This window comes from Mirounga angustirostris, unplaced genomic scaffold (genome assembly GCF_029215605.1).
Source record: "Mirounga angustirostris isolate CCGP_5_RB_7025 unplaced genomic scaffold, mMirAng1.0.hap1 SCAF_6, whole genome shotgun sequence".
NCBI lineage: Eukaryota > Metazoa > Chordata > Mammalia > Carnivora > Phocidae > Mirounga > Mirounga angustirostris.
In genome coordinates this window covers 78,833,583-78,853,723 of record NW_026991714.1, presented here as the reverse complement: position 1 = coordinate 78,853,723, position 20,141 = coordinate 78,833,583, and positions in this window count along the sequence as shown.

Sequence of the window (20,141 nt, the reverse complement as noted above, 5' to 3'; positions counted from 1 at the left end):
ACATTTGCCCAGCTGGATTTCAAAATTGTTATAGATTCTTATTTACCTCTCATTTGCCCTCTTTTGAATAGGAATGTATGTGGCTACTGTCCTATGCCTCACTCACCACTGTATGCTGGGAAGACAGGCAGGAGGTAACTTGTCTCTTTAGTTTTGAATGTCAGATCAAGAGAAACTGTGTTCCAAGATTTCTACTTAACAAACTACACTTGTCTGCACCTGAACCTGATCCTGAAGATGAGATTTTGGACTTGGAGCAAAGTCTGTAATAAGTTAGTACTCATAGGGACTTTGGGGATGGGGAGGTTAATGTGTTTGGTATGGGAAACTGATATGAATACTTCAGAGTCAGGAACCAGACTTCGGTGGGCTTCAATAATGGCTGTTCACAGACTTTGGAAACCCCTCCCCTCAATAGGGTACCACAGAGTTGAGGGTTTATAACTTCTCTGATTAGAATTTCATAAGACTTTAACTTCTGTCTATCAGTCTCTCCTTATAAGTCTTTTCAGAGATGTCCATGTGCAAGAAACTGAGGATGGCCTCTGGAATACTACCAGTTAAAGATTGAGACTCTTAGTCCCATAGCCCATAAGAAACTAAATCCTACCAACAGATGTGAGGTTAAAAACATCCTTCACCATTTGAGCCTTCAGATGAGACCCCAGCCCTGACCAACACATTGACAGTAGCCTTGTGGGAAATCTTACAGCAGCAGGTGCAGCTAAGCCATCTTTAAATTCCTGATACACAGAAACTGTGAAATAATAAATGTGGGTTGTTTTCAGCTGCCAGTTAATTTGTTATATAGTAATAGCTAATATAGTATTTCCATAAATGCGTGCTTTAATATGTAGAACATTTCTGATATAAATACAATAAGTGGAAGAGGGTGGGTATCTCTGAAGAGAGAATAGGGCCTTTCTGAGGTGAGAAGTCATACTTTTCTTTGTATATCCTTTGTAGTTTTTGAATTTTTTTCCCAAATTTTGTGTTACTAAAGATACTATTTTTAAGAAAATGGGTCATTTTATACTTCATTTAAAAATTAACTAAGAATTCATCTTATACAACACTTACGCTATTAGTTCTATTTTAGCAAAATGAGACACCTTGAAATCTCAGATGGTGAATTTTGGGTATAACAAACTTTCAATCAGAGAGCAATCAAGGTGAGGCCATACCTCTGTTCAATCACTTGACAGTAAGTGTCTTGGGGCTAAGAAACCAAATCTATGATAATTTCTGTATAATCCCTTTGTATCATGAACAGGTATCTGAATGTATCAGGTTTTAGTAAAGATATAAGTGGCATGTTGTAGAACGCTTGTGTTCTTGTTATGCCTTAGTACATATAATGGTGAAAAATCTTATTTACTTTTTCACTTCATAAGTTTATTAATAATTTTTGTATCACTAGTAAAATTCTTAAATCTGAGATAAAGTTAACCTGTACAATATTCTTTCCTTCTTACACACACTACATCAAGAATGAAATAGTCTCCTATAATTTAGTTCCTTATAAAACATATACTGTATACATATTGTGTACCAAGCACCAATGATGAACAAGAGAGTTTCTACTCACAGGAAACTTACATTCTAATAAAAGAAATAAATAAACCTTCAAGAACATGTCAGTGTGGTAGCTGTTATAATAGGTATGTGTATAGGAAGGCTAATGGGAAAAAAAAAACAAAAACAGAGAGACACCCGAGTCTATGAATGGGGAGACCTGAAAACTTTCCTAGAAGAGCAAATACACAAGCTAATGTTTTCTATCTCCTTCGTGACTAATAAAATTTAGAATTTTACTTTCATTTGGTTTGGAATTTTACTCTTTGCTCTTGCTTGCTGTTTTGCTTTTCTGCCTGATAATCCCATTTTATTTTCAACAACACACAAGCTTCTTGGTGTAGATATCAGATTATGCCAGTAGCAAGTCCTGAAAAGACTGGACATCTCTGCAATGTTGGGCACGTGGGATGGTGATACTAAGCCATGAAATAGGAGAAAAGAAGCACTGGAGAATAAAAAGGAGCTATGCCAAAGGATCTCAAAGAATGTCAGAGAGTTGGCATGGGGAGGACTTGCAGGAGCAGGGGAGGCACAGCAGAAAATGTTCTCACTGGACTAGAGCAGATGGCAGAAGGGAAAAAAAATTACATACACATGCACACACACGCACACACACTCACATTTAAAAGCTGTAGAGAGCAGCCTGAGAAGATTGAGTAGGCTGACAATTACCATACCATATTATCTATTATTTTTAGTTTGCAGATCCCTATTTATTTCACTCAGGGAGTGTGCCGCAGTATACCACATATTTTGAAAAATGCAGGATTTTAGGGAAGAGTGGGTGAGTTCAGGAGAGATCAGAGTGAGTCAGTGGAAAGTGAGCACAGATGCTATGGCAGACTGCCATCCCATCTTCCTGGGAGTGCACATAGACTGACTAATGACATTTCCTTGGGGGCTCGCAGTTGCTCCAAACTCAACCCCATGGAGCCCGCATTAAGGCACATCAACTGCTTCACAGACTTCCTCCATCTCTGTGCACAAGAACAATCACAGCTGAAATTGTGACATCTCTGGGCACCCTCACTGGATTCTGTGAGCTTCAGTATGAACACAGTTATGTCATGATTCTTGCTCTCTAAATGAAAAAAGAAAAATTCGTCCTTAAAAACAAAACCGTATGCCACAAGATAGAAGGCATCTGCTCCCAGCTGGAAGAAAAATACTTCACAAATCATTAGTTCAACACACTTCTGGTAGTCCAGCATCTCATACAATGGCCTGTTACAGGCTGGTATGATAAAAGAGGAAACGTGCAGAACTTTATTATTAAAACACATCACTTACTCATAACAAGCTAATGAGAGCAGAAATGGGAGATAAGTGAAACCAAGGGATGAATTGGGGCTTGGGCGAGTATTTTTTAATATTAGTCTTATCCTTATATTATCTTTGGTCCTTCATGTGTTTGAACTAACCTCACCTCAGCTATCCTGCCTTCCCAAAACATTGAAACTAGTTTAGCAAAATTAAAAGCTCTTATGGAAATAATAAACAAAGTGTCAAAAATATGAAAAGTTTAAAGACATTGTCACCAACCCATCATCAAGCTTTGATTTAAATGACAGGCAGGAAAAGGTTATGTGATACAGATTGTTTTTGTTTTGTTTTATTTTCTGTTTTCCTGTTGCCTTAATCTTCCTCATTTTCCTTTGCCAGGTGAGTTATTTTTCTCAAAATCTCTCACAAGCCAGAATAAGAGTAGAGCACTGTAAATTAGTGAAACCATTCAAGCTATATTTTTCTGTCTGTGAACCCCAAATTATTATAAATCCGAACTAACCATTACAGAATACTCTTGATATGATACACAGCTATCAGGAAAATCATTGACCTGTTCACAAGGATGCCAAAATGAGGGTGGAGTAAAGTTGAAATGTAAAGGTAGAGTGTGATCATAGTTACAGATGAAATAAATACAAATGAAATTTATTTATTCATTTATTTCTCAGTCATGCAAATTTTGCATTTTATTCTATAATAATTACTGCTACTAATAATGGCAATAATTATAACTTAATATTTACTGACTATCTCACTTGTGGGCAATCACAAACTTAGTATTCATTATCGAATTTAAGCCTCAACACCTGAAAAATGAATAATCCAATTAAAAAATGGACAGAAGACATGAGTAGACATTTTTCCAAAAAAGACATACAGAGAGCCAACAGACACATGAAAAGATATTCAACATCACTTATCATTTTAGGGAAATACAAATCAAGACCACAATGAGATATCACCTCACACCTGTCAGAGTGCTTAAATCAACAACAAAAGAAACAGCAGGTGTTGACGAGGATGCGGAGAAAAGGAAACCCTCATGCACTGTTGGTGGGAATGCAAACTGGTGCAGCCACTCTGGAAAACAGTATGGACGTTCCCGAAAAAGTTAAAAATAGAGCTACCCTATCATCCAGCAATTGCACTACTAGGTATTTACCCAAAGAATACAAAAATACTAATTCAAAGGGATAGATGTACAGCATCTATCCTTTGCAGCATTACTTACAATGCTTATAGCAGCATTATCTACAATAGCCAAATTATGGAAACAGCCCAAGTGTCCGTCGGACTGAAGAATGGATAAAGAGGATGTGTGTGTGCATTAGAATATTACTCAGCCATCAAAAAGAATGAAATCTTGCCATTTGCAACGACACAGATGACGCTAGAGAGTATAATCGTAAGTGAAATAAGCCTGTCAGAGAAAGACATATACCATATGATTTCACTTATATGTGGAATTTAGCAAACAAAACAAACAAGCAAAGGGAGGAAAAAAGAGAGAGGGAGCCAAACCAAGAGACAGACTTTTAACTATAGAGAACACCACCAGAGGGGAGGTGGGTGGGAGGATGGGGGAAATAGGTAATGGGGATGAAGGAGTGCCCTTGTCGTGATGAGCACGGGATAAAGTATGGAAGTGTTGAATTACTATACTGTACACCCGACACTAATATTACACTGCACGTAACTAACTGGAATTTAAATAAAAACTTTAAAAAATAAACCCTTAAAAAACTCTTTGAGATGCATGCTATTGATATCCTCATAATACAGGGGCGTCTGGGTGGCTCAGCAGTTAAACAACTGCCTTTGGCTCAGGTCATGATCCTGGAGTCCGGGATTGAGTCCCACATCCGGCTTCCTGCTCGGCGGGAGTCTGCTTCTCCCTCTGGCCCTCTACCCTCTCATGCTCTCTTTGACTCTCTCTCTCTCAAATAAATAAATAAAATCTTTAAAAAAAAATCCTCATAATATAGATATAGAGAAGATAACATGAGATTTTGAGAACTTCACCACACCTGATGCCTAGTAACTGAAAGATTTAAAATTAAAATTCAATTCCAAAGCTATACTTCTCTGGACCTTAATATACACACCATAATTTACTATAAATTTTAAGTGATATTTATATGCCTGTTAAATATATAAAGTTTTTTTTTCACAACTCAGGATTAAATATTTTTCTTATATATACCTATATGTATGATGCATATTTCTATAAATATGTGATATATATATGATGAACCACAATCCTCTTTAGTTACTGAAAACTTGTGCTTTTTTTCCCCATGTTCCAATTTTGTGTTAACATTTTTCAATAACAGTCTGGTAGAAGTATTTTAACTTTTGGTCACAATGGTACTTAAACAAGATGTACCTTACTTGTAGGTCATTACCATTACACCTGGTCAGGATGAAGTATAGTGGTGCCTGGTACCCTAACATGAAAAGCTGCATCATAGATATCCAACATAGAATTGGTGCTTCAGCAGGGGGCGCAAGGTTATGATGCCAAGAAAGGAAACGAATCATTTTCACAGAAAAGAAAAAAAAAGAAAAGCATGAGACTAGCATCAAATACTCACTGTCACTGAGTAATGATACTCATTGAACTATGCTATCAGAATATGGTTCTGATCCAGAAGTCAAATGTAATAAAATTTATTACTAAGAAAAATGAAACTCAACAAACAAAACCAGTATTGCTTGTTTGTCATTACTAGAAGTAAGCATCAAAACTACACTTCAAATACTTGAGAACAAATGAGCTCAACAATATTGCTGAGTGAGAAATTAAGCTGTTACAATTCAATAAATTTCTAATAAAAAGGCAAAATCAATTAGCACTCAGTCTTCAGATTAAAAAAAAAACTCTATATATTGCCTGAAATGTATCAGTGGGTGACAGATTTTATTTTCAGAATAAAGGTAATATAAGTAGGAACTGTCACCTACTTCCTATTTTATTCCTCCCTTAATTCTTTTTGAGAAGGAAAAACAAAATAAAAAACAAAAAACCCAAGTGCCCTCACTGGTATGTTTTCCAGGATTTTCAAGTAAAAGTTTAGAACTCTGATTTTAACACTGATAATGTCTGTGAGGACTCAGACTTGATAGAGAATCTGGGGTGGATTTGGGCTGGAGTGCAAATGAAAGACAAGCCATTGTTGAATCAAGAGTAAGTGACATGCACGGGGCACCTGTGTGGCTCAGTCAGTTGAGCATCTGACTCTTGATTTTGGCTCAAGTCAGGATGTCAGGGTGGTGAGACTGAGCCCTAAATGGGGCTCCACGCTCAGTGTGGAGTGTGCTTGTCCCTCTCCCTCTGCTCCTCCCCACCACTCTCTCTCTCTCTTTCCCAAATAAATAAATAAAAATCTTTAAAAAAAGAGAGTAAATGACATGCATATTTGGAGAAAAATAAAGCCTTATTAACAAGGCAAATTTATTTATTTATTAATTTTTTTTTACCAAAGCAATTTTAAAAGGCATCTGATAATTCATGTCTAAACTTTGAGTAGGTGCACAGAGAGATTAAGTTGTTCAGTCAAGGTCATAATTATAAAGATGAAACATCTCCGTGCAGATGAAAAAGGGAAAGGCCTATGTGGGATACCTTGGATTATCAGAAGGATTTGACGAGAAGAAAAATCTGGCACAGGTAAGAACTGGGGTAGTTCTCTTAGTCACACCTCCTGCGGATTTTTCTAACCAATTCCTTTTGAATATATATGTAAATCAACATAAGGAAAACTATGTCAACATAAGGAAATCAACATAAGGAAAACATGTATCACAAGGAAAACATACATCACAAGGGAAAACGTTAAGTAATTATGTTACTATGCTATGGCAATCCATTAAAAATCAAATCTAGCAATTGACAGATCTTACAAGGGAAGAAATTTCAGTGAATGTAAATTTATTACTATGAAAAAAAGTCATCATTTCCTAAATAAATACAAATTAGTATAAACCAATAAAATAATCATAAACTATTTCCTGAAAAAAAAAAACTATTCAAATGGCCTTCTTTTGGGGCACTTGGATGGCTCAGTTGGTTAAGTGCCCAACTCTTGATTTCAGCTCAGGTCATAATCTCAGGGTTGTGAGATCAGCCCCTAGTGGGTTCTGTGCTGAGCAGGGAGTCTGCTTGAGATTTTCTTTCTCCCTCTCCCTGTGCCCCTCCCCCTGTTTGTGCTCCCTCCCTCTCTCTCTCAAATAAAAAAATAAATAATTAAATAAATAAATAAATAAATAAAAAATAAATTTACTTAAGTGATTATGTATTAATATATTAATTTTAAAATATAGAAACCAAGAATCATCCTTCTCACATAATCAAAAATAATTTGCTTAGGATATATATATCATTTAAGGATGGATGGGTCCCTTCCAATAAACACTCAGTACAAGTGTAAATCCATTCAATTAATGGAACGACTTACCTAAGATTTGATATGAAAATGAACATTCTGCCAAGACCTCTGATCAGATCCAAACAGTATCTCAGGAATAAACAAAGTTTATTTTATTTTATATTTTACTTTATAGTATTGCTTTGTATTATAGCAAACAAGACAAAGCACCCACTTCCAGCTATTGGTCAAGAATCTAGAAGTAATCTTATTTAAAAATTTGTGAGCAACTATGTTCTCAAGGTATTTTTTGAGCCCTATGCAGGTTTCATTTTTTTTCATACTTCCTCAAACAATGCTCAAACGTTCCTACTTCCTGAAACAATGTTAGAACCTGAGAATATGTGTTTTCTTTGGTGTAAGCTTTATTACAAACTTGTGCTGGAATGTTATTTTTTGTCAGTGCTATAATGGCTTTCTAAAGTATACCCTTGTACACTATCAGCTTTATAAATTATGAGCCCAGGGATTCTGTCTCTCTCAGGAAAGTAACTTCTCAGAAATATGCTAATAAATAAGTTCATATTTGACAGAAACTGTGTTCTTTTTATTTATATGGAGCTATACATTCTTCAAAATTCATCTTCCTGAAGTATTTCTCATTAAAAGGAAAGAAATATATTTGGCTTTTAAGAACAGCAAACCAGAGAGAAGATAATTTTTAGTGTGTGAAAATCTTTCCTTTGAAATAAAATTCTACAAAGGGAAAGGATCATTTTAGGAACTATTCTTTTTGTATTAATTTTTGAGTATTGGCTGATGTGCCAGAACCTATCAAATAGGAATTGTAAAATTTAATTCCACGTGAACATCATTTAACCTAAACAGGAAGATACCAAAATTACTGGAGCTTCTTTTAATATTAAACTGTTCTACACAATTTGAATCCATCTCTGAGAATAATTAATACTATTATGTTGAGAATATTATAGAAGATATTTTAAGGTGAAGAAGTCAAAGGATATTTCAAGGATATTTAAGGTGAAGAAGTCAAAGGATATCTCATAGATGCCACACAACTTTATGATGTTATCTTATTCACTGACTTCATTTCAGATATGCCCCAGACTCCTGGCATAAGCATATTACTTGCTTTGTCAGCATCACAAGTGGTTGTAAAAATATGCATTTTCTATTTCTGTCCACTGTGAGGGACTGGACGTAATAGCACCCCAGTAGCCATGAATGCACCTGGCACACAGGTATTAATTTATAAATGCCATTCACTTAACATAAGCTTGGCTCCTTAGAGAAATTATTTCAGCACTGGAGCAGGAAATACATGATGAGCCTGGAACAGCTTCTTGTTCCAGAAAGTAAAGAGTTGCTCAGAGAATGACAGGAAAGCCTCATAAGTACACAGACATCAGCTTGAAGAAGCTCCCACTAACCAAGTCTGGGATAATTTCAGTGTAAAAGTAAGTAATTACATGAAAGGATTGTATCACCTTGATTAGAATCTACTGAATGAAATAGGAATAGACAAGTCTATACTGAAATAAATAAATGACTTAAAAGAAAGACATGCTCTTCCTTGTAATAGAATGCCAACTGGTAAGTCTAGTAATAACAATGTGGTTAGAAAATTATTTGACGTATCCTAGTAAAAACTGATGATGGATCAGATATCTACCTCTTCTCAAATATGCTCCTAAAATATTAAAGTTAATGACATCAGCAGTGGGGTGAACCAACTACAGCTGGTTCCTGATACCATGCACTGAGGACACAATCACTTTTGCGCTATGTCTGCAAAAATGCAAAACCTCTATTGAATCCTGTAAAAACCTTAGGCAAACTCCAAATCAAGAATATTCTAAAAAAAATAATAATAATAACTGGCCAGTGGTCTTCACAAATCTCAAGGTCATGCAATAAATATAGGGTGAGGAACTAAGGAACTCTTCCAAATTAAACTAGAAAGAGAGGACAACCAAATACGACATGTAACCTGAGAGTTTCTGTATTTATTTATTTATTTAAGATTTTATTTTTAAGTAATCCCTACACCCAATGTGGGGCTTGAATTCACAACTCCGAAATCAAGAATTGCACGCTCCACTGACTGAGCCAGACAGCCAAGAGAGTTTCTGTTTTTATGAGGGAATTTTAAGGATAATTTATGAAATCTGAACCAAAGCTGTACATTTTATTAGCGTGTGAATCATTAAATGACCTTATTTGAATTTGAAGTTATTTAAAAGAATGTCCTTATTCCTAGGACACATACATAATATTTACATGTAAAGGGCAGCATTATGTCCTGAAACCTCAACTTATTCTCAAATGGTTAAAATATATGTAAATTTTATTTTATAGATATATTTTATATGTAGGTGTGTGTATGTATAGAGAAAACACTATAAAGCAAATATAATTAATATTTTTAAAAAGGAATCCGGAAAATTGTATGTGCGAATTCTTTTCACTATTCTTGCAAATTTTCTGAAATCTGAAATTATTTCAAAAATAATTTGAAATAATAATTGAATTGAAATAATTGAAACTTACAAAAATATTTTTTATGCTACTTAGCTTTGAGTACTCTGGAGTCATAGAAATTTAGTTAGCATCTACTCTAGGACACACTTCCTTTTTTTTTCCCTCTAGAACGACTCTTTTTTTTTTTTTTATTTAGGTATAATTGACATGTAACACTACATTAGTTTCAGATGTGCAACATAATGATTCAACATTTGTATATATTGCAAAATGATCATCACAAAAAGCCTAGTTAACAGCCATCACCATACATTACACAAACATTTTTTTTTCTTGTGATGAGAACTTTTAAGATCTACTCTCATAGCAACTTGTAAGCGTGCAAAACAGTGTTATTAACTGTGGCAGAACACAGGGCAGTTTTAGCTTGCACAAATGCTTTCTAAGTTTAGTTAGTTTAATGTCGCTTCATTTTGCTTCTGATGTACATAGCATGAGATAAAATAGAATTCATTTCAATCATTTAAAAGAGTAAAATTTCATATTTAAGTGCAATTTCCAGCTTCCTTAGAATATAAATATGGAAAATCAAGGCCCACAATTCCACAAGACAAGAATCAGAGATGAGTAATAATTTCCCCTTTTGATTGTGCTCTCCTATTATCACTGTTGTGTTACTGACATTATGATGCTGATGAGACTGCCAAATGATCACCTTAAACACAATTTTTACTTACCCAGTAATGGAAGAAATTACTCCTTAGTGGATGTGTGTCCTAATGAATACTGAGAGAATCAAAACAATCTCTCCTCCCTGATCTTGGATTGCCATCACAATTTGTCTTCACCCAAATCTCAAAAATGTCTCTACAGCATAAAAATAATGGGCATAATATGTTCTGACTTGTTAGGTAAAAAAAGCAAATATTTTTATTTTAATTATCACCTATTTGGTTTTCTAATGAAGTTACCATTTGCATACCTTATCAAACAGGCTGTGTCCTTTGTCAGGTTTCTAATAAAGCATTTGGCTCATTTTGTTCACTTATTTCTCTTTACTTTGAATACAGAAGTATCACATAGAGTTTTAGAAAAGTGAAAAATATGAAAGCCAAATGGACTAGATTATGCACAGACACTATTTGCATTTAATGTGCATGCTTCTAGGTGTTTTGCTATATGCAAATATATATATATATATATATATATATATATATATATATATATATAGCACCAATATGTATGTGTATATATATGTATATATGTATACGTATATAGCACCAATATGTATATAGGAGGCACTTAAAAGTTTTAGTTTAAGGAATATGTAGGTAAAGGATTGATGACCCCATAAGAGATATGCAGAAGTGTGAGCAGAAGGAAAGTAAGTAAAGGAGGTAAGGTAGGATCCATGGTTCTGTAAGGCCTGCCCATGGGGCACAAGGATCTGGAAACTGCAGATTTCCCAGCCAAGTGATACTGAGGTAGTAGTAGGTAGCAAGCACACCTGAATGCTTGTAGAGGGCAGGAATGTTGGATCAGAGGCTGAATCTCATTTGCAGTAACAGAACCAGTATAGCCAATCCAAGTAGCCAAAGGGATTGCCCCTCCACGTTCGAAAGATCAAGTGGTAGATCAGTCTAGCTCCACAATATTCCCAGGAAGATCAAGTGAACACTACAGGAATCCTTAGGATCTGGTCTTTTCTCAGCTGCCATGAGATCACATAAGCTAGATCCTTCCCCAATACATACCAATACTCTATTAAAGAAGAAAGGGAGGGGAAGAAGAGGTCTGGAACATTCACCCTCTAACAGCAAAACAGTTACCTAGAGAGTCTCTTTAAGTTCAGTAGTCAAAGTAACATAAAATTAGGCTATTTTTAATTTTGTGACTGTTTTTCCTCTCATCATTGGATATACTGATCATATCATTAACAGAACATTTTAAAACTAATATGATTTTGAACGAATAGTTACAAAAATTATCTGTCCTATATTCTCCTTAACATGCATAACCGGATGATCCATGTTAGCATATCATCACAGTCATACCACACTCTTCAGAACTTTCCTGAAAATGTGATAGCACATGGGATACTTCTTCTATCTCACAGATCAGTTAATTGACCCTATAACATGAATGACCACTTCATATAAATTAAAATCTTTAAGAAGAGTCTATTTATAAGACCCTCTCTGCATTCCAGTATGGAATCAACTCAAAAGCTCTTGAATTACAATTATAGGCCCTCGGAAAAATGAATCTTATTTGGAACTAAAGCTCTATTCTACAGACATCTGGGTCTTCTCTCTGAGGGGAAGCATTAAGCCTACTTATTATTTATATGAAAGATCTATTCCCAGAAGGAGAAAAGGCACTTTTCCAAAGTTTAAAACAAGTTCATGGGTTTTAACAACCACAAGCAGTTTAATAAAGTCAAGTGTTTAACCAATAAAGCTCAGCTTTACATTTCTCATAAAGTACAATTTTGTTGCAACTCGTGATTATTAATATTTTATATTATAAATAGTATTTATCAAGCTCTAGCCTGCCCTTGCTTCGACTGATGGAAGATATTTCAATTTGGGGAAGTAATGCTCTGTGCAACAAGAGCCCTGGGTCAGGAATGCACCTGAGTTCTACAGTTATATATGACTCCACACCCATTTATTTAACACAATCAAATTTTACAGTAGAGTCTAGAGATACATTTCGAGAAAGAACAGGAACACATCGTGAACTTCATGAAGATGATGTCCTAGAAAGACAGATATATGTGTCTTCTAAAATATTTATTTATTTATTTATTTATTTATTTATTTATTTATTTATTTATTTATTCATTCATTTATTCATTTATTTATTTGGTGTGAGCAGGGAGGGGCAGAGAGAGAAGGAGAGAGAATCTCAAGTTGGCTCCACGCTCTCTGGAGCGTGACATAGGGCTCAATCCCACGACCCTGAAATCATGACCTGAGCCAAAATCAAGAGTCAGATGCCTAACTCGCTGAGCCACGCAGGTGCCCCCTGATAGGTATGTTTTTAAATATAGAGTATTCTGCCTATATTGATGGCATATTATGTAATGTGCACCAACCTTTTTACTAATAATGGTGAGAAATACTGGAAAATATGTTTTTAAAATGTCTCTGAAGACACAGGAATGCTGCTGCATAATGAAGAATATAAAGCAATGAAGTAAGAGAAGGAAACTCAAGTAATTGAACGTAGCATTGGGACATGGTTTCTACATGGGACATTTGCCATTTCCTGAATAGAGGAGAGGGTGAGATACTGAGCAATGATTGTAGCAGGCTCCAGGGGCTGGAGGACACAACTGAAATCCAGATCATGCCAAAGGGACAAACCTTTGTTGACCCCCATCCTTTGTGTAGACCATAAGGCACTGTATCCTAAAACAGAGCTCAGCAAGTATTTTCTGTAAAGGGCTAGGCGCTAAATATTTTAGGCTTTGTGGGCTGCACTGTCTGTAGCAACTACTTAATTCTGCTTTTGTAGCACAAAGGCAACCATCGACAATATAAATAGACGGACCTCACTGTATTTCATAAAACCTTACTTATAAAAGCAAGCACCTGCCCTATTTGACCCACAGTCTGTAATTTGCCAACCTCTGCCCTAAAGAAAGCATGAACCAGAAATATACTAGACTTAAAAGGAAATGAAGCTTAACCTAAATCATATTATTCTTTATAGCCGGGTTAAGGTAAGAATGCATTTCTAGCATCCCTGGCTACCTTTAAAAGTCAGACTTAAGTCATGTCAAATGGAAGATAGTAAGATCCTACAAATTACGATTATCCACAAATTATCTCTAAAGTTTTTTCATGTATCTCATAATCAAATAAAACAAAGTCCCACAAGAAAATAAGATAAATAATAAACAAACAAACAAATGCAATTACACAAAAATCTCAGTTTTTTCTTTTTTTTAGAACTTGGTGAATTCAGTCTACAATTTATGTGGAAATTTAAAAGACCAAAAAAGAGAAATGCTCCTGAAGAGGAAGTATAAGGTAGGAGCAGATTCTTTACTAAATATTCTTTTGAAAATAGAGTATTTAAGAGTGTCCTATTGAAGCAATGTTAGATAAACAGACCGACAGAACAGAATAAAAAGCCCAAAAACAGATCTGTAAAAATGGACACATGATTTATGACTGGGGTGACACGAGTGTATATGAAGATATCAAAAATGAATTTCAGATGAATTGTAGCACCAAGTGTAAATGCAAAGAAGGAACCCCCTCAAATATCATATGTGAGAATATCATGACGTGGAGGAGGGAAATATTTTTTAAAAATACATAACTATAGTTAATAATGCTGTGTTGTATATTTGAAAGTCAATAAGAGAGTAGATCTCATCACAAGAAAAAAAATTTGTAGTGATAATTTGCGATATATATAAATATCAAATCATTATGCTGTATACCTAAAACTAATATAATGTTCTATTTTTATATTTTATCAAATTTCCTAATATAATGTTATATATGTTCTATTAAAAAATAGAAGATTGGGGGACGCCTGGGTGGCTCAGTCATTGGGCATCTGCCTTCGGCTCAGGTCATGATCCCAGGGTCCTGGGATCGAGCCCCGCATCAGGCTCCCCGCTCCGCGGGAAGCCTGCTTCTCCTTCTCCCCCTCCCCCTGCTTGTGTTCCCTCTCTCGCTGTGTCTCTCTCTGTCAAATAAATAAATAAAATCTTTAAAAAAAAATAGAAGATTGGATAATTTTTTTTTACATCAGTGAGGAAGAACTACTTACAAAACTGATTAATTATGCAAAAATAACATTCAGTGTAAAAATAAACACAAAATAAAATAAACTATAAATTTGAAAAGTTCAAAACAATCATACCTACACTGTGGTATAAAAAGAAAAGTGGGTAACCCAAATCACTGGGAGGTAGTGATTAAGACAGGCATGTTGGGTGGATGTTCTGCCATGTCCCTTGGAATGCTGGGTGGATGTTCTGCCATGTCCTTTGGTATTCTCTTTCTTGAGAACTCTTGGAGGTTACATGAATGTTTCCTTTTTGATAATCCTTTTTTTTTTTTTTTAAGTAAGCTCCACACCCAGTGTGGAGCCCAACATGGGGAAACTCACAACCGTGAGATCAAGACCTGAGCTGAGATCAAGAGTCGGACACTTAACCAACTGAACCACCCACTCACCCTACTTTTTGATAATCTTTTTAACTGTGCATTACTTTTTATTTCTTTTTGTTATGTGTGCTACAATGCAATAAAAGTTTAGATTTAGGGTGCCTGGGTGGCTCTGTCGGTTAAGCGTCTGCCTTCAGCTCAGGTCATGATCCCGGGGTCCTAGGATTGAGTCCCGCATTGGGCTCCCTGCTCAGTGGGGAGTCTGCTTCTCCCTCTGACCCTTCCCCCTCTCATGCTCTCTCTTTCTCTCATTCTCTCTCTCTCAAATAAATAAATAAAAATCTTTAAAAAAAAGTTTAGATTTAATTATATGCTTCATCCAATGATTCAGCAAACTACAGTAATAAATCTATGTAGTTCTATGAAGTTTTATGACAGGCACAAAAATATCAGCATCTAAAACAAAAGACATTTACCTAATCCAAAGGGCAGAGAAGGCTGAATCCCTAAAGATTAACAAGATTAGAGAGGCTGAGTAGAAAGAGAGGGCAAGGGGGTAATTTAGAGACATGATAATAAGAAGCAGGACCAGTTGACTTACTTGCAGGGACACATGTGAGGCATAATAAGTTAGAGAGACACTTCCACCACGTGGTTGGGAAAGTCAGGGGCCAGACATGCCAAGTATTGCAGACCATGGTCAAATTGTTTTTAGATATCATATTCTAAGTTGAAAATCAGTGAAAGTTTTTACACAGGAAAACATTATCAGATTTGTATCTTGAAAGATGATTGGCTGTTGTGTGTGGACCATTCCAGTAAGGTGAGCATGCAGGTGGAAAGACCCACAGAGGCTATCCTGACCATCCAATGACAGTCGGATCACTTTTGCTGGTGTGATGGCTGCAAACTTGGCAAGTATTAAGATCTCTGAAATTAAGATGTACTTTAAAATTTAAGGTGGGCCATAGTTTATTTAGCAGCATTTTTTAATTTTAATCTGTCTTAAGGATACATATGATATTTGTGCTTCTTACATGAAGACATCTTATATTCAATGAACATAATATTTCAGAGGTCATGGACCAGAACTTCAGATCAGATTGGATAGGAATGATGATGGCAAGCCAGTTATCATAGACCCATCCCAGCCACTGGCAACTGTGCCAGTGTGATGGCATTTTTTTGAGGGGAGAATATTGAGGAGAAAAGCTTAAATTGAAAGTTAATTGGGGATCACATGTTACGTTTTAGACATGCTATGTTTGAGATGCCAGTGCTTCACAAGAGGATGATACCACAGAATCCACTGGAGACCCAGTAGAGCTTAAGAGAATGATCCAGTTTATTGTCTAAAAAAATTTAACTCTCTGGGCAACAATGAAGGCCTAGCTGAGGTAACGATCTAGTTACATATTTGATACTTTGTTGAGGAATTCTCATAATCTGAATGCTGAAAGATGTGTTTTTATAAATCAGTATCTCAGTATATACTAATATATGTTGTGGCATGGTATACAATCATTCCATGTGCCCAAAAGTTCCATTTTGACAATTACTGATTGAATCCATATTATTTTGGTGTTTATCATATAATAGAGAATTTGTTTGTTATTTATAAATTTCTAAATTGTAGCAACTCGAATTATATACCTAATCTTGTTTCAGACTTTCTTTTCTGTCCCATGATATTGTTTATTCTTGTCAATAACACAAATGTTGATAATCTGGAGTTTGTAATTTCTTGCACTTTCTTTTTTAAAGAATTTATTTTTAAGTAATCTCTACACTCAACATGGGGTTTGAACTCACAATCCTGAGATCAAGAGTATGCTTTACCAACTAAGCTGGCCAGGTGCCCCTTTCTTGCAGTTTTATGTTGGCTAATATTGTTCTAATTTTCTTTCCATGTCTACTTTTAAAAATAATTTATTTAAATTTTTTCCATCTTTATTGAAGTATGATTGAAAATTAAAAATTGTATATTTATAAGTTGTACAATGTGATTTTTAAAGGTGTGCAATGTGATGATTTAATATACATATATATTGTAAATTAACATATCCATCACCTCACACACATACCACTTCTTTGTGTGTGGTGAGACCATTTAAGATTGACTCTTTCAGCAAATTCCAAGTATGCAATACAATATTATTAACCATAATCACCATTTTGTACATTAGCTCCCCAGAACTTATTCATCTTTGTGAATATTTATACTCTGACCAACATCTTCCCATTTCCTCCACCCCTCAGCCCCCTGGCAACCACCACTCTACTTTTAAAAGTCCCCATTATATTAATCTTTTTATCATTCAGCATAGTATATATTTTCTTCATAGAGTCCTACATATTTCTTCTTTATTTTTTTTAGAAAATTTGAAATCTTTCTTGCTATCAAGGATGAACATTTTTATTTTTATCCTTTAAATTTATTTCTATAGGAATGTAGCTATTTATCAAATATGAGTTAAAGAGGAAATTACTGAAATTTGATAAGATTTTAATAACTATAAAAATGAATCTAAAAGCACTTATATGATTTTCTGTGTTTATAAAATAGTTTATAAAAACCTGCTTCTGTTCTTTAAAATTGTGATGAATTTACCTACAACTTTTCTGGTTTGGATTCTGGAACTATCTATTAGATGTTATTCCTTGAAAACTTCTTGAATTTGTGTTAGATTCTGAGATTTGATTCTTCAGTAAGTTTTAATGATACATCTTCCTCTAAAGTAGTAAAGCCCATACTTCTGTCTATAGTCAGCTGTTGAGCTGGATACATACTAATCACCTGGAAAACTCACAAAAAGTACAGATTATCTGGAGCACCTGGGTGACTCAGTCAGTTAAGCACCAGACTCTTCATTTCAGCTCAGGTCATGATCTCAAGGTTGTGAGATGGAGACCGGTCTAAGGCTCCAGGCTCAGTGTGGCGTCTGCTTGATATTCTCTACCTCCCTCTGCCCCTCTTCCTGCTCACTCTCTCTTTCTCAAATAAATAGATCTTTTAAAAAATTACTGCATAGTTTGTCATGCATTAATCATTATTACTGATGTAATACTGTAAGTAAGGTGCTGCTAAGATGTACTTTGAGGGGCTCCAGGAAGATAAGCCAGGGGGCATGGTGTAAAGGATGACTATAATAACTCACCCACCTATAGTCACTGAAAAAAAGTACTATGACGGGAAACAATCTCTACTCTTTGGAAATACTTGGGAAAAATTCTTAGATGTCTTAACATATCTTAACATTACACACACACACACACACACACCTTATATACAGTATAACATAGATAGAGACTTATAAATGTTAATATACATACCTGTGCCTATGTAGATACACTTCAGTGATAGATAAAGTCATCTAGCCCAACAGACACAGTTTTCTTTTTTCCACCATGAGCCTAGTAACTCCTTATTTAGAACCTGATTTTAACTGGAAAACAGTTTATTTTTATTCTGGAAATCAAACAAGGAAATTCTAGAATAGTAAGCATTAGAAAGCCAACAACTTCAGGAAAATGAATCCAAATTGTCTGGTATGTGTGATTTTGCCTTAGAATCCTAATTTCCTCAGACTTTTCTAAGAAATTGCATTACCTCCTTTAATCAATGATTTTAACTTAGAAAGGAAAATCAATACTAATTTAACCAATTAAAGTCAAATTAATTTACCTCAGTTGCTGGTATATTTTAGTGGTTTATGTTTGGATGACCAAGTTTTCCATATGGTCATTTAAATACTCCACTTTAGAATACAAAATTATTTTAAAAGCATTTCAAAAAACAAAATGTAAAACATTACATAAATAACCCATGTTTAATTTTCCTTAAAGAGTAAAAGATAATTTGGTTTTAGAACTTAGAAAAGTACTCCCAAGACATTTCAAGGTTTCTGGTTTGTTTTTTATTGTGTCTCCCTGTCAGTTTTAATATAATCATTTTTAGCTGTCTTTGCCCTGTCAGCTGACCCTAGCCTGAATCTTTTAAGAACAAAAGCTTCAGAGAGTTCTGTGAATTGCATTTAGGTCAGAAATTAGGATTCACTGTGGAAAGTATTTACATTTTGTTTGAGTTAGACCTTATGGAAAACTTTTACTGAAGAGTTTAGAAGGGTAGTAACTCAAATTTGAGCTCTGTAAACTCAGTGTTTTAGCTCTGACAGTAACCAACTTTTCCCTATAAGGATTTATATTTTAAAGGGAGGAATTCCAAATGACATAGAACAAAAAATGATATAAAAGCAAATGCAATTTTTAAATCTAACTAGGCATAATTGTCTTATTCTCCACTTTTTTGATGGGTCAAAACACCAAGATACTACTAGCTGTTACTTATTTCAGTTAGTTAAAGCATGGGACTGATGAAGCCAAGGTTTAAGTTTTTTTGGGATCCAGTTATTTTTCTACTTTGCTATAGTCTCCAATCTCTGCTGCCTACAGAGAAAATAGAATATTTAGTCATAAGGGACAGAGTGTTGGTGCATTTGCTCAAATATATTTTCTCTCCATCTATAAAAAATGTAATCTTTCATGACTTATAAAAGCTGGGAGCATCACCTTTATTGAGAAGCACCTACTACAATAGAAGGGGTCATTATTTCAGAGTCTAAAGACATTTGTTTGAGCACTAATGTCATCTCTAAACTAGCTGAGTTCCCTAGGATACATACAATTTGAGCCTATCTCTCATCATCTGAAAAATAGAGTGTTAGTCATGGTTCTCCAGAGAAACAGGAATATATATATATGATTTATAAATAGGAAGGTATAGATATATAGGTAAGCAGATAGATAGATAGATGATAGATAGATAGATAGATAGATAGATAGATAGATAGATAGATAGATAGATAGATAGACAGACAGACAAACATAGCCATAGGTATATAAAGAGATTTATTGTAAGGAATTAGTTCATGTGATTATGGAGGTTGAGAAGTCCCACGATCTATCACCTGCAAGTTGGAGACCCAGGAAAGCTAGTAGTATATTTCTAGTCCAAGTCTGAAGACCTGAGAACCAGGAGCACCTATGTTGTTGTAAGTAGCTGTCCAAGGGTGCAATACCAATGTTCCAGCTCAAGCATTCAGGCAGAAAGACAGAATTCTACTTTCCCCCATCTATTTGTTCTATTCAGTCCCTCAGTGCATGATGCCCACCCACAGTGGGGAACAGTCTGCTTAAACTCAGTGTACAGATTCAAATGCTAATCTCTTCCAGAAGCACACTCACAGAGACATACTGAAATAATACCTAACCA